The 13220-nt window shown below is 45.3% G+C and overlaps 1 protein-coding gene across 2 annotated transcripts in view; it reads left to right on the top strand.

The window, feature by feature from the left end:
• Positions 1–13220, top strand: part of LOC144691721 (uncharacterized) — a 183545-nt gene that overhangs the window by 25579 nt on the left and 144746 nt on the right. Inside the window, exon 2 of one of the 2 annotated variants that reach the window (XM_078560109.1) lies at positions 10429–10544. The exons of the other annotated variant lie outside the window; for it this stretch is intronic. The gene's annotated coding sequence lies outside the window, so the exon portion shown is untranslated. The remainder of the gene's footprint in view (positions 1–10428; positions 10545–13220) is intronic. 2 annotated transcript variants of the gene reach the window in all.

Below are 13220 nucleotides of genomic sequence, written 5' to 3'. Positions count from 1 at the left end.
AACAGCTGTGCCACCATTGTGCATTCAAAACTTTTAAATTTTTCGTACCCTACCGCTACATCTAGGTGCAGCCCCGACATCAGCAGCAGAGGTGGGGAAGCCTGCAAACGGCTATGCCCTGTTGTCTGAGATGACTTTGGTGGGCGTCCTCTGGAGGCCCAAGGCCTGGATGGCCCCAGCCTGCTAAAGGTCTCCTGCTCCGGGGCAGCTGCACCCTACTTGGCCTGACCTGCTGGAGTTGATGAGGTCACAGGCAGAGGGGATTTGGAGCAGCAGGACACCCTTGGAGTGTCCTGGGCGGATGTCCCCAGGGTGACTGGCTGACGCTCTGCCTCCCTCTGGATGCCCAAGGGCCCCTCCTTGACTCCTTGAGAAAAAGTGGATTGTGGATGGAGGTCGAGTTGTTCCATCCCTCTTTTGCCTAGCCACAGCTGGAATGCACCCATGGTTAGAGCAATGGCGTGCAGGTCTGAACGCAAATCTGGCAGAAACTGCATTCTGCTGGACCTGGATCTCCAAGGCGGCCACCACCCTTTCCATGGAGACTTCAAAGCACTTGCATGCCAGAGCCATGCCATCAGACCGAACGTGGACAGACTCCTCCAGCCTTCTATCCAGTCTGCTGCCGGCCTGAGACAACTCTGCCTGATGTTCCCCTGCATGTCCCTGTATCTCCACATATCTCTCAGGGCCAATTGCAGAGGCTCATCATTGGACTCAGACTTTGCAGCGGCCTGGTCTTCAGCAGTCCTCTGAGTGTCAGAGGCCTCACCTGACACTGCCCCCACCTGCTGTGGACACGTGTCTATGAGGTGATCACCAGACTCTGAACCCGAGCCTGCTTTAGAACTAAGTCCCACTGAGGTGTGTGTATCTGCGCTGGTGGAGGGAGCATGTGAACGCAGTGACGGACTTTCATCAAATGGGTCATCAGCATCCTCATCTAAGGTGGTCTGGGGGCTGGAGCTGAGGCTGAGGCGCTTGCTGGAAGCCTCCCTCTGTCTTTTATGCTGGTGGCTGGAATAGAGAGAAGCGATAATTAGTGTTTGACTAGGCAGGAACACTATAGGTCACTCACAGTGATTGTCTGCATGTTGTCAATGTATACTGCATGGAGCCTTGAGGCTTGCTGGGGAAGTCTGATCTCACCTTCTGCACAGGGATGATCTCTAACCTCTCCAGGGAGCTCTGCTGCTTGCTGCTCTTGGGAAGAGAGTACCCTCAGCTCTGGGGTACCACTCCGGTCTTCAATCTCCCCTGCTAATTATGGGCGAGCTTGTCCTGGAGACAGATGGATTGATTATGAGCACTATGGATGAAAGAGCAGTTCAGAAGCATGAATGCCTGCTGTGTGTGCTGAGTCCTCCCCAGCAAGGGCTTAAGAATCTGTTTGTGCAGGATCTTACATGAGATGGTGATCTTAAAGTGACCGGCACTCATTCAGTGTTGATATCCCATCTGCTCATCGTGTGTGACATCCCTGTGGACTATAACCCTTAGACTGCCTGATGCCCTTATGAGAGTGTGAGTTTGGAGTGAGTAGAAGTTTCACTCAGCCTGGCGGGGCACAGCAGATTGTCCATTCGCTTCCTGAACTGCAGGACAATCCTTCTTTGGATGACATGGACCCTGACCTCCATGGTGACCTTCTCCTGGGCTGGTGTGGTCAGATGGGTGGAACTCCAGCGCCCATCCTGAAGAAAGAGGGCCTCCTGCCCTTCCTGGGGGCATGGAGGAGAATCCCCAGGGTGGCCTTGCTAACCATGGAGTGGAGGGTTTTGTTCTTCTGGGTGCCATTGAGAAGCAAAACAAAACAACACACCTGACCTGCAGTGAGTGAATGTCTGGGCGAGTGCCATTTAAATATGGCGCCAGGACCTGCGACCCCAGGAGGTAATGGCGGGATAGCCAAAACGCAGCCCGACCCGCCATGAGATATGACAGGCTACTGGCTGATGCATAATTAATGAGAAGCGGAAGATCAGGTGCGAAATCTGCCCTGCTGCGCACCGAGAATCATGCTGACTTTACCGCCCGCCACCACACTTAGGACGGAATTTTCCATGCCCATTGGCATCAGGCATGTTTGGCTGCATGAGCGCACAATATGGCGAGAAGGCCAAAAATCAGTTTCACAATGTTGTGGAACCAGTTTGCAATTGTGCACTCTGCCCGTCAATGGTGGGCCATGTTTCCCACCATTGGATGTAGGGAACCTGATTGTAATACATCTGCATATCATTATAAGCCTTGCTCACCGGAATCATTGCCTCACGTTGGATCATCTGAGCACATCGGCACAATTGCACGCCAACGTGTTTCACAACTGTACATAAACAACATGCACCTGGCAAGCTGCACTTCCCTTGGGACTGTGAGGCCTGTTTGCCTACCTTGCTTCGGGCAGCACTCACGGGCATCAGCGCCAGGCTTCACAGGCAGCATCACATCACTTTTAGGGGGGCTCACGGGCAGGTCTCTACCTACCAGGTCACCCATGAGTCAGGGGTGGCTTTTCAATGGCTGCATGGCTAGGGTTTGCTTGGGGAAGGGGGAGAGGCGGCATCAGGCAAGGGATGAGGCTGCAGGGTAAGGGCTGTACTGGGGAAGGACGGTATCCCAGGGTGTGTGTGGGGCACATGTTGATTTGTGCAGCTGGCCTCAAGATGGTAAGGGCTGAGGAGGCAGTGTCCAGAGGAGATGAGGCCAGATGGAGATGTGAGGGTGTGTGTGAGAGAGTGACTGGTGATGTCCCTTGAGCTGGCAGTGAGTCAGATGCCAGTGAATGTGTGATGGGCTTGAGTGTGTGAGTTTAGAGTGATGACATGGTTGCCATACCCTGCCTGAGATCATTCATCCTCTATCTGCATTGGGTGACCGACCTCTTCTGTGCAGCATTGGCACTGATCACCACTGTCATCGCCTACCAAGCCAAAGTGGTAATGTTGCTGCCCCTCCTGTGGCCAGTGCGGGGGTAGAGGACATCACGGCAGGCCTCCACGGTGTCCAAAAGGTGCTCGAGGGACGCATCACAAAACCAGGGGGCTGCAGTCTTCTTGCCTTTCAGTCATGTATTCTGTGCAGCACTGGAAAGCTGGAAGCACTGAAAGGTGTGAGCGCGGCTGCACTCTAAACGTAGCACCCGGCGTGATGAAGCGGTGAGATGATGGCATGACGGGCGAATTGGAGCCTGCCCGCCATCAAAACAGTGTGTTTCCCAAGAATGCATGATTAATGAGGCGGGATTGGGATGATACGAAGTGAAAAGCCGCCATTGCGGCTGGCGGTAAAACATCCTTTTTCCCATCCGCTACCGCACTTGGTGCAAATCTGGGACAATTCCGCCCTTAGTCCCCAGAAGGGAAAATTCCTCCTTAGGTGTTTCATGGGGAAAGCACACAATCCTTTTGACTGTATGTTCTGGATTCTCATTCAGCAGAAATGATGGGAAGAAAGGCCATTTTTTGTGTTGCTCCTGAAGACTTTGAGTGAAATACATTTAGTTTTTATTGAGTGTGTTTTCATTGAACAAACTGTTTGTAATTTGGCCCAAGATAGGAAATTCTTAGTCTAAAAGTTCTGGTTGGTATGGGAAATGGAAAAACTCACATAATTACCGGAAGGAATTTTTAAGGTTTCAGTTAAGACCCATTCATTGGTTGGCAATGAGCCTACGAGCCATACTGATCAGGAGTATTTAATACTGATATTTGGTGATAAGGGGAAAAAGAGTATTCAATCCCCCAATGTGCACAATTCCACCCTTGACAAAATAATTCTCCCAGCTCCCAATAAATATAGATTTAAAATCTCTTCACTTCACTAAAATTCTGGAATTCCCTCTCTATATCTCTCCACATCTCTCTCCTCATTTAAGACCCTGGTTAAGATCCAGCTCTTTGATCAAGCTTTTAATTGTCCCCTCCTAATATAATCTTCTTAATCTCAGTGTTGATCTTTGTCTGATTGCGCTTCTGGGGATTGGGCATTATTCTACATTAAAGATGCTATATAAATGCAAGTCATTGTTGCTGACACAATACAATAGAGCTGCAATTGCTGCAATGATTCTCTCTAAATTATCTGGCTGTGTGTGTTTGGGATTCTCTCTGATAAAGCCATGTTGCATTTTTAAAGTTAAGGGCCTTGCCATGCAAGAAGAGTATGCTGGGTTATGTTACTACATTCCTTGAGTCTGTGAGGCACAAGAGAGTAATGGATCCAGTAGCACTACATACCAGGTGCCAAAAAGATTCAACAAAAGGTAGTCTTATCCTACAACTAGATGCAACATTTCTAAAAAGAATAGGCAAACAAAGCCTTAGGAGGCAAATTACTGACTTCAATCGCTTACTTTCTAGTTGCTTCTTCATCTGTAATATGAGAGATTTTACTTTTGAATACTAAAAGCTGGACAAGTAACTGTACTGTTCTTGTGGACTTACTCAAAAAGCTTTATAAAGTATATTGTACGCTTTCAGGCCTCCTATTTTATTTACAATCCTTGTCTCCATGCAACCTTATTCAGCTGTGGAAAGCTGCTGGCTGTGAAGCAAGAACTAGTGTGTCAGGTTTTTAACTGGGGCTAACAGCAGCTACAAAGAGCTGTTCTTAACATTGATCCCACTGCAAATGAGAATGAACAGCAATGTATCTAATTCTGGCAAATTGTTAATTCTTTGCTAAAACCACAACACTGAAAATGTTAAAACCCTGAGCCTGTACCTGGAGTTTTATTGTACTTAGGTGGCTAAGTGAAGACTTGTGTGGTTTACCAACACAGGGGAATAGGTTCTGGTATTGTGCCCATTGTGACACAATTCGGGTTGGCGGGTTCCATATTGCAAACATGTACAAGCCTCCAAGTGCCAGCTGGGAACAGCAAGTCCGGCCAATATGGCCTCATCCAGCCACCTACGTGGGAGACTTCAACAGCCACCACACAGACTGGGCTTATGCAGCACCAGACAGTGATGGCGAACAGATCCTAGAGTGGGCCTCCACCCACCCTGATAAATGACCCCAAGCCGTAAGGAATGTTCCATTCAGCCAGATGGGGTTGGAATTACTCATCTGACATGTGCTGGGTCATTTCCCTTGATGGGCACCCACAACCAGCATAGTGCCTAATCCTAGATGGCTTCCCACATATTCAACACAGGCCATCACTCATTCATATTGGCCTTTGCCTTCCAGTCATCAACAGTGCATAAAAGATACGATGGAACTTCAATGAAGCAGATTGGCCGTGATACAGTAAGATCTTGGAGCACATCATCGTAACTATACCTATTCACAATATACCTGTGGAAGACTCGTGTAATTGCTTTTGTGGTGCCACTCACAAAGCTGCTCACACAGCCATCCTCGTAGCTATCGATGCATCTACATCCCATGCCTTGATGCAGAGTGTGTAGCACTTCTAGAGGAATATGAATCACCCTGATATAGCAGGCCACCTCATTGAATCTCTCAATGCTGCCAGATGAGAGGAAACAAAGCAGGGCTCAATTTCCCTCATTCCAGTCACAAGTGCTGGGGCTTGATTCACGTCCTTGAAGCAGCCCAAAAATCACCTACATTAAGTCACCCTGAACCAAGTTGCCAGTCATCTGCTCCATATAGGGAGGACACCATTGGAAAATAAAATAAAACGCATCACCTATAACAAACTGAAAAAACAATGCCAACAACAAACAGAACGTGGCTGCCTGATCCCTTCAAGATCACAGAACTGGTGAAAGCATTAAGGTGCCTGAAATGTGGGAAAGCAGCAGGCTATGACAACATTGCACCAGAACTCCTGAGACAACTTGGCCCCCGTGCTAATGCCTGGCTGACTCAGTTCTACACAAGAATCATCGCTCAAACTCACTCCCGAAGGCATGGTGTATGACAAAAATCATTGCTATTCCAAAACCTGGAAAAGATCTCACGTTGGCAGCCAGCTATCAATCAGTTTTACTACTTTCTGTGTGCTTTAAGATCTTAGAGCATCTTATCCTGCAATACATCTCTGGAAATAGAGACCATTCTTAATGTTTTCCATAAGCTGGTTTCCATAAGGGATGTAGCACATGTAATCAAGTTCTGGCACTCACCAACTACATCAAAAATGACTTTCAAAAGAACCTGAAGACACACATAGTGCTACTGGATCTCATAACTACCTACAATAGTGTGACACACTGGCCTGCTCCTAAAGCTATCCACAGTGCTTCCAACATGGGTCGGGGCTGGAACTCTTTGCTCAGCACCCCTCCGCTGGCTTCCTGTCCTTGCAAATATCACCCCAACACATCCACCAACTGATGAAGACCCATAAGCTGGTTAAAACCACTCATGCTGCACCTCACCTACCTTTTCATGATGACCTGTTCAGCCCACCTACTGCCTTCCTTCTATCTCAGCGCCCCATATGGAGCACAATTGCTGAGCAAGATCTACCAGCAGATATCCTTTGGATCAAGCAATGGGAAACATGGGAAGTCACTAAGAGGTTCCCTATGACAAACCCAATCTGTTGAATAGTAGGCTTTAAACTATGACAGCGAGAGTTCTCCTTGCTAAATAGAACAGGCCATGGCCCCTGGGGAGCCAACCTCCACTGCTGGGACCTCAGTACAAACCCAATATGCACTTGTGGAAAGTGCCATGACCACAAGTCCCCGGGTTCCCGAATTACTTATCGGCATATTGAACTTTTAAGTAAGACATGTGTTTCGTTAAAAAAAAGGCATATAAGCAAAAGCTAGCTGAGAGTACAAGATGACCACTTGCTGGAAAATTCCTATCTGGATTACTTGATCAACTAGTTCAGAGAGAACGGAATGTCGCATCTAAAAGATGTGGCATGGCCTACTTCAGAGAGAGGCACCTCAAAGGACCAGATACAACATAAACTGAACTGTAACCTCCTTTTGTTTGCAGAGATAATGGAAAATAATTAGCATCTTAGCTGAGACCACCTCCTGTTGAGTTGTATCCCAGACTGTGAACATGAACTGAGTTGAAAAGAAAACAGATCTGGGCAAAAGACATATTTGTTTTTTCCCTTCCAGGAATACACAAGGAAAAGGGTTTAAAAAGCCTAGTTCTGTGTGGTAGTCTGGTGTTCTGTTCTGGGGTGTGTGTGCTGTGAAGGTCACAGCTGAAGAACACCAACAGGGCATCCCTGTGCTTGCAGGTAAAAAAAAATCTCTCGGATTGCTGGAAGCAAGTCTCAAGCCAGTAAAGCCACAGTTGAAAAGGAAACAGGACAACTCCTTTCAGCTAACCTTCAGAACCAAGAGTCTTCAAACCCACTGCTCAACTGCCAAAGTCAACTCTACGGGAATCATCCAACTTAACACCACAATGTTGCCATCTACTCCTCACGGACAGGCCAAAGAATAGATTCGTATATCTTTTTAACTTTTTTTTTGGACTCAATTTCTCATTTCTAATCTGTGTGTGTGTGCGTGTGTGTGTGTGTGTGTGTGTGGGTTGCGTTTTTATTTTTTTCTCACATTCAGTAATCAATAAACCCACTCTTTCTTTGACTCAAGAAAGCCTGGTTAAATTGGCTCCTTTTAAAACATAAATACAATTGGACTGGGAAAAGGTATCCACGAGGGAAGGATCCTTTTAAGATTAACCTTGTTACGACCAACCGAGGGGGTTGAGTAAAGAAGGGGAAGCCAGTTCATCCCTCCTCACCCAGGCGCATAACAATTTGAGGTACCTCATCCGGGATCATAACAAATTGGGGGACGTAGTTCAGGGACCGGTCATAACAGAAGACACAAACAGTGCTGCACATTACCGAGGAGCGTCCCCTCTAAAGACTAAGTGACAGACTAATCACCTTAAACTCAACAAATGAGGATGCTATCGCTTGGCTTCAGGGGTTTACATTTGCTAAATAAATAAAATAATTATGTCTATAATTGCTCCTCAGTAAGGCACTTTTCTAAAGGGAGGAAGGGAAAATGAGAGGATTTTTCCAACTCAGACCATTCTCACACGCTTCTGGTGTCGAGTGTCTGGCTGGCATTAAATTATAGATGCAAAATTGTTTCTTCACTCTCTATAAACTTGATGATGCTGAAACCCAGGCATATGTCCTTTGATTTTTATTTCCCTCATGTTATAACATAAATTAATGGAGCAATTCATCTGATAACAGGAAAACAAAAATATTTGGCTAATGGGCATGTAATTTTAAAAAATTATAACTTCACATGGTTAGTTTTAAAAGGAAACCCATTCGTTGCCAAAAAATGAAATTCTCATTGTAATTTTTAAAGATAGCTGCCTCACTATAGTTCTACATTTGGTTCCCCCACATTGAATATTTGCTATTGCATAAATCCACTTAGAATGTTTAACATGACTCTTCAGTCCTTGGTCGAATCCTGCTATGCTGATACGGTTACCTGCTCCCACCGCTTTCCCAGTTTTTGTCTCCTGATCCTCTGAGGGAAGAGAACCTCATTGCTTCTGTCCACCCTCTGTACCAAGACTTAAGAGAGTGGCATTGGAGAACCGTGACACACATTCTCTGGCCTGGGGTGCAATTTCTTCCTCCAGGTCCTCAAATCTTCTTCAAGCAGTTTTAGCCCCTGCTACAGCCGGAATGCACCTCATCTTTAACAGCTGCAGTCTGGCTTTAAGTACTGCAGTCTAGCTTTAAGTGGTGCTAGCCTTGCATGAACTTGGCCCTGTACTGAGGCATGCAGTCCTTCAGCAGTGCATTCAGTCAAGGCTGCACACTACAATGAGAATTAGCAGGCAGTATAAAATTTGCATGGAGCCTGCATCATTTTGAATGGGCATGGAGTAATCATGCATCATGATCCCCGCTCCTGAATTTGAGGGTTACCCAATTTAGGCCCCAACATCTACAGCATTACCTTGATCAACCTTCTCCGTTACCTCATCAATAAATTCAATCAAGTTAGGCATGATTTGCTTTGGAAAATCCGTACTGGCTCTCCTTGATTAACCCATGCCGTTTCAAATGAAAGTTTATTTTGTCCCCGATAATGGTTCCAATAATTTCCCCACAACTGATGTTAGGCAAATTGGCCTGTGATTTCTTGGTGTATCCCTCACCCTTTCCTCTATACCGGCATAACATGAACAATCCTCCAGTCTTCCAGCACTACTTCTCTATCCAATGAAGGTTGAAAGGTTATGACCAATGCCTCTATTTCTACCTTTTATTCTTTCAGCGGCTTAGGATGCATTCATCTGGACCAGGTGACTCACCAAATTTCAGAATGTCTTCTATATCTACTATTATCTTCTCCATAAATTTCCTCTCTTCTTGTAATGTAACTTTTACATCATCTGCTTCCTTTGTAAAGATAGATGTAAAGTACTCACTTAATATTTTAGCCAGGTCATCTGCCTCGACATAAAGATTTCTCATTAAATCCTTAATAGGTTTTTTTTTCCCTAGCTAACTATTTGCACTTTATAAGTTTATAAAAAGTTTTAGGGTTCAATTTAATGCTGCCCGCTAATCATTTTTCAAAACCTCTCTTGTGTCTCCCGCATTAACATTTTCAATTCACTCCTGCACTTTCCATAATCTTCCTGGTTATTAACTGAATATTTTTCCTGTGTTAAACCATGTGAGGAGGGGTAAAAATGACTCTTCTACTCTATCACTCCAGGTTTGACTGTAACAGAGTTTTTTGTGAATTTATAAGAATGAAGGTATTAACTCAATGTCTGCGCTTAGCCATTTACATGCTGATTGCAAAGAAACTAGTCTGAAAGGCTTTCTTGACTTTAAAACTTTAAAAGGGTTAGTTTTTATTGAGCTTAAAACCCACCTAGGTAAAGAGGTAAATATATTTAACAGGGTAAACCCACGTCCCGATCTTTGCAACACACACACACAACACACAACACACATGCAAAATTATAAATTATACATTAGGAAGTTACTTTTCATTAAAAAGTGAATTAAAATTCAATGTTAAATGGTAAAAAATAGAGAGTTCACTGTTTAGGAGTCCTTTGCTGGTATCTGTAGCTGAAGTAGAACTTTTCCACAGTGGTCTTGAAAATTCAGTGGAGCTGGAACCCACGTAAACTGTAATTTCTGGAGACAGTCTCTTATTTTTAAACGTAATCCATCTTTTCCAGAAGTCAATGATTTTTGCACCTGATGTTCCTTTCATTTGAAAATTCTCTATCTCTATGCTGAATTTCAAACAGACATAGAGATAGGGTCTTGAACTTGGGAGAGAAGGGAAGGGAGATCATTACTGCTCCATCGGCAGCTTTCTTCCAGACTTCTGCTTAGCAGCTTATGTGTTATGATAAAAGACATTTAGAAATTCTAGTCACATGACCTCACTCTTCATAATGATTTCAGAAGGCAATTGATTAGCTCATGCCTGGACAAACCGTGGCTATTGTTTTGTGACCTAGGTGAGTAGATGCTGTGATGTCCTGGCCATTAACTCCTGAATGATCCATCATCCATCTTGATGAGATAGGAAAGACACCTTCCATATCTCGGTAGACTTTCTGTCTCTACCTGAGAGGTACCTTTATAGAAATGTCAGTGGGTTCAGTACAGTTTCAGTAAATCTTTTCAAGTAGCTCTTGACATCAGAAGGTGTGAAATTCTATAGGAGGTTATCTTAATGTGTCTCAATTGTAATTCACATTAGAACCTTGTAGGAACTGGTCAAATTTTAATACCACATGTCAGGAGACTTGTGGCAGCTGTCTTAAGTCAGTGCCTTTGCATGATTTTTTAAGTCCTTTTTAAAGCAGTTTGATTAGCCATGAAATTAAAGATTAATATTACATATGCACAAGTTGCATCATTGTGACACTTGACATTTGTGATGTCTTTTTTTCTGTTTTACTTAAACATTTATTTCCATTGTCATCCAGGATGCATTAGCTTTGGATGCTCTGTCTTTTCCTTTCCAACAAATATATCTAGTTTTTAACTGAACTATCTCTTACCAGAATGTCCTCCATTGCTTCATTACTTGCAAGTGATATCGTTCATTTTGAAATTAGGGTCCTAAATCTGAACAAAGGAGATTATGAAGGTAAGAGGGACACATCGGCTATGGTGGATTGAGAAAATACATCAAAAGATTTGAAGATAGACAGGCAATAGCTACTATTTAAAGAAGTATTACATGACCCAAAACAAATATATATTCTTGTAAGTCACAAACCCAACAGGAAAGGTGAATCAACCGTGGCTAACAAAAGAAGTTAAAGATCACATGAGATCAAAGGATGTGCCTTATAAGATTGCCAGAAAAAGTGGCAAACCCAAGGTTTGGGAGCAATTCAGAATCCAGCAAAGGATGACCAAGAAACTGAGAAAGGGAAAAGAGAATATAAATGCAAGCTAGCTAGCAGCATAAAGGCGGACTGTAAAAGGTCTTTAGGTATGTGAAAAGGAAAAGATTAGCAAGGATGAATGTGGGTCCATTATAGGCGGAGACAGGAGAATTTATAATGGAGAATAAGGAAATGGCAGAGAAACTAAACAATTACTTTGTGTCTGTCTTCATGGAGGAAGGTACAGAAAATCTCCCAGAAATACTAGGGGCAGAATCATCCCAGTTTTTCACTAAGTGTGGTAGCAGACGTGAAAAATGAAGTTTTGCCTGCCGGCTGCAATGGTGGCCTTTTGTGCTGTATCGTCCCCTTCCTGCTTCATAAATTATGCAGTCATGGGAAACACGCCGGATCGCTGGTGGCAGGCCTCCGATTGGCTCGTCAAGCCATTACCTCTCCGCTTCCTCATGCCGGGTGCCATATTTAAAATGCAGCCGCGTGTACACATCTCAGTGCTTGCAGCCCAGGACTGCTCCATTGAAGACATGGCCCTGAAAGCCAAGAATAGTGCAGACCCCCGATTCAGTGATGCATCCATAGGATGCCTTCTGGTCTGCGTGGAGGCCTGCCACAAAGTCCTCTACACCTGCTCTGGCTGCAGGGGGCCCATCAGCCTCATTGGGTGGCGGAGGCAGAGGTGATCAGTGCCAACGCTGCACACAAGAGGTCAGCCATCCAGCGCAGAAAATGGATGAATGGATGAATAAGCCAACCGTCTCACAAACCTATCACACATTCACTGGCATCTCACTCACTGCCAGCTCAAGGGACATCACCACTCACTCTCTCACACACACCCTCACATCACCACCTGGCCTCGTCTCCTCTGGAGATCACCTCCTCATCCTGCCCATGGCTCCACTCAGCTCATATGCATGCCTGGCATCCTTCTCATTTGGCCTAGCCCATCTGTCTTTATGCAGGGCAAGGTGGCACACAATCACCGGGAGAGGTCCTAGACCGGAGGGTGGAGTGCCAGACATCAAAGTCCTCACTCTGTTTGAGAGCTGACTGGAGAGGATGTTGACCATAGCTGCGGCGAGGTGAGGCGAGGTCGGCTGCGAACACCAACGTGAGGATCCTGCACCACATGATCCCTCTCAATGCTACTCAGAACAGTCCACTGTTCTGTGTTCATCATGGCTGCCAAGCACTAATAAGCTCCACTTTCTGTCCTAGGCACATCTGACACATTGTCCTCAACTTATGACTGCAGATCGAGATGTACAAGATTATGAGGGGCATGGACAGGATGGATAGGGAGCAGCTTAGTTGAAGGGTCAGTCATGAGGGGACACAAGTTCAAGGTGAGGGGCAGGCGGTTTAGGGGGGATGTGAGGAAAAACCTTTTTACCCAGAGGATGGTGACGGTCTGGAATGTGCTGTCTGGGAGGGTGGTGGAGGCGGGTTTCCTCACATCCTGTAAAAAGTACATGGATGAGCACTTGACATGTCATAACATTCAAGGCTATGGGCGAAGTGCTGGTAAATGGGATTAGGTAGGTAGGTCAGGTGTTTCTCACGTGTCGGTGCAGACTCGATGGACTGAGGGGCTTCTTCTGCACAGTGTGATTCTGTGAAAAGCTAGCATGCAGGTGCAGAAAGCAATTAGGAAGGCAAATGGTGTGTTGGCCTTCATTGCAAGGGGATTTGAGTACAGGAGTAAAGATATCTTGAGACTGCACTTGGAGTATTGTGTGTAGTTTTGGTCTCCTTATTTAAGGAAGGATATACTTGCCATAGAGGGAGTGCAACAGAGATTCACCAGACTAATCCCTAGGATGGCGAGATTGTTTTATGAGGAGAGATTGAGGAAACTAGGCCTAGATTGTGTACAGTGTTGAAGAATG

Source organism: Cetorhinus maximus, chromosome 16, assembly GCF_964194155.1.
Source record: "Cetorhinus maximus chromosome 16, sCetMax3.hap1.1, whole genome shotgun sequence".
NCBI classification, from domain to species: Eukaryota; Metazoa; Chordata; class Chondrichthyes; order Lamniformes; family Cetorhinidae; genus Cetorhinus; species Cetorhinus maximus.
This window is presented reverse-complemented; position numbering and strand designations above follow the sequence as displayed.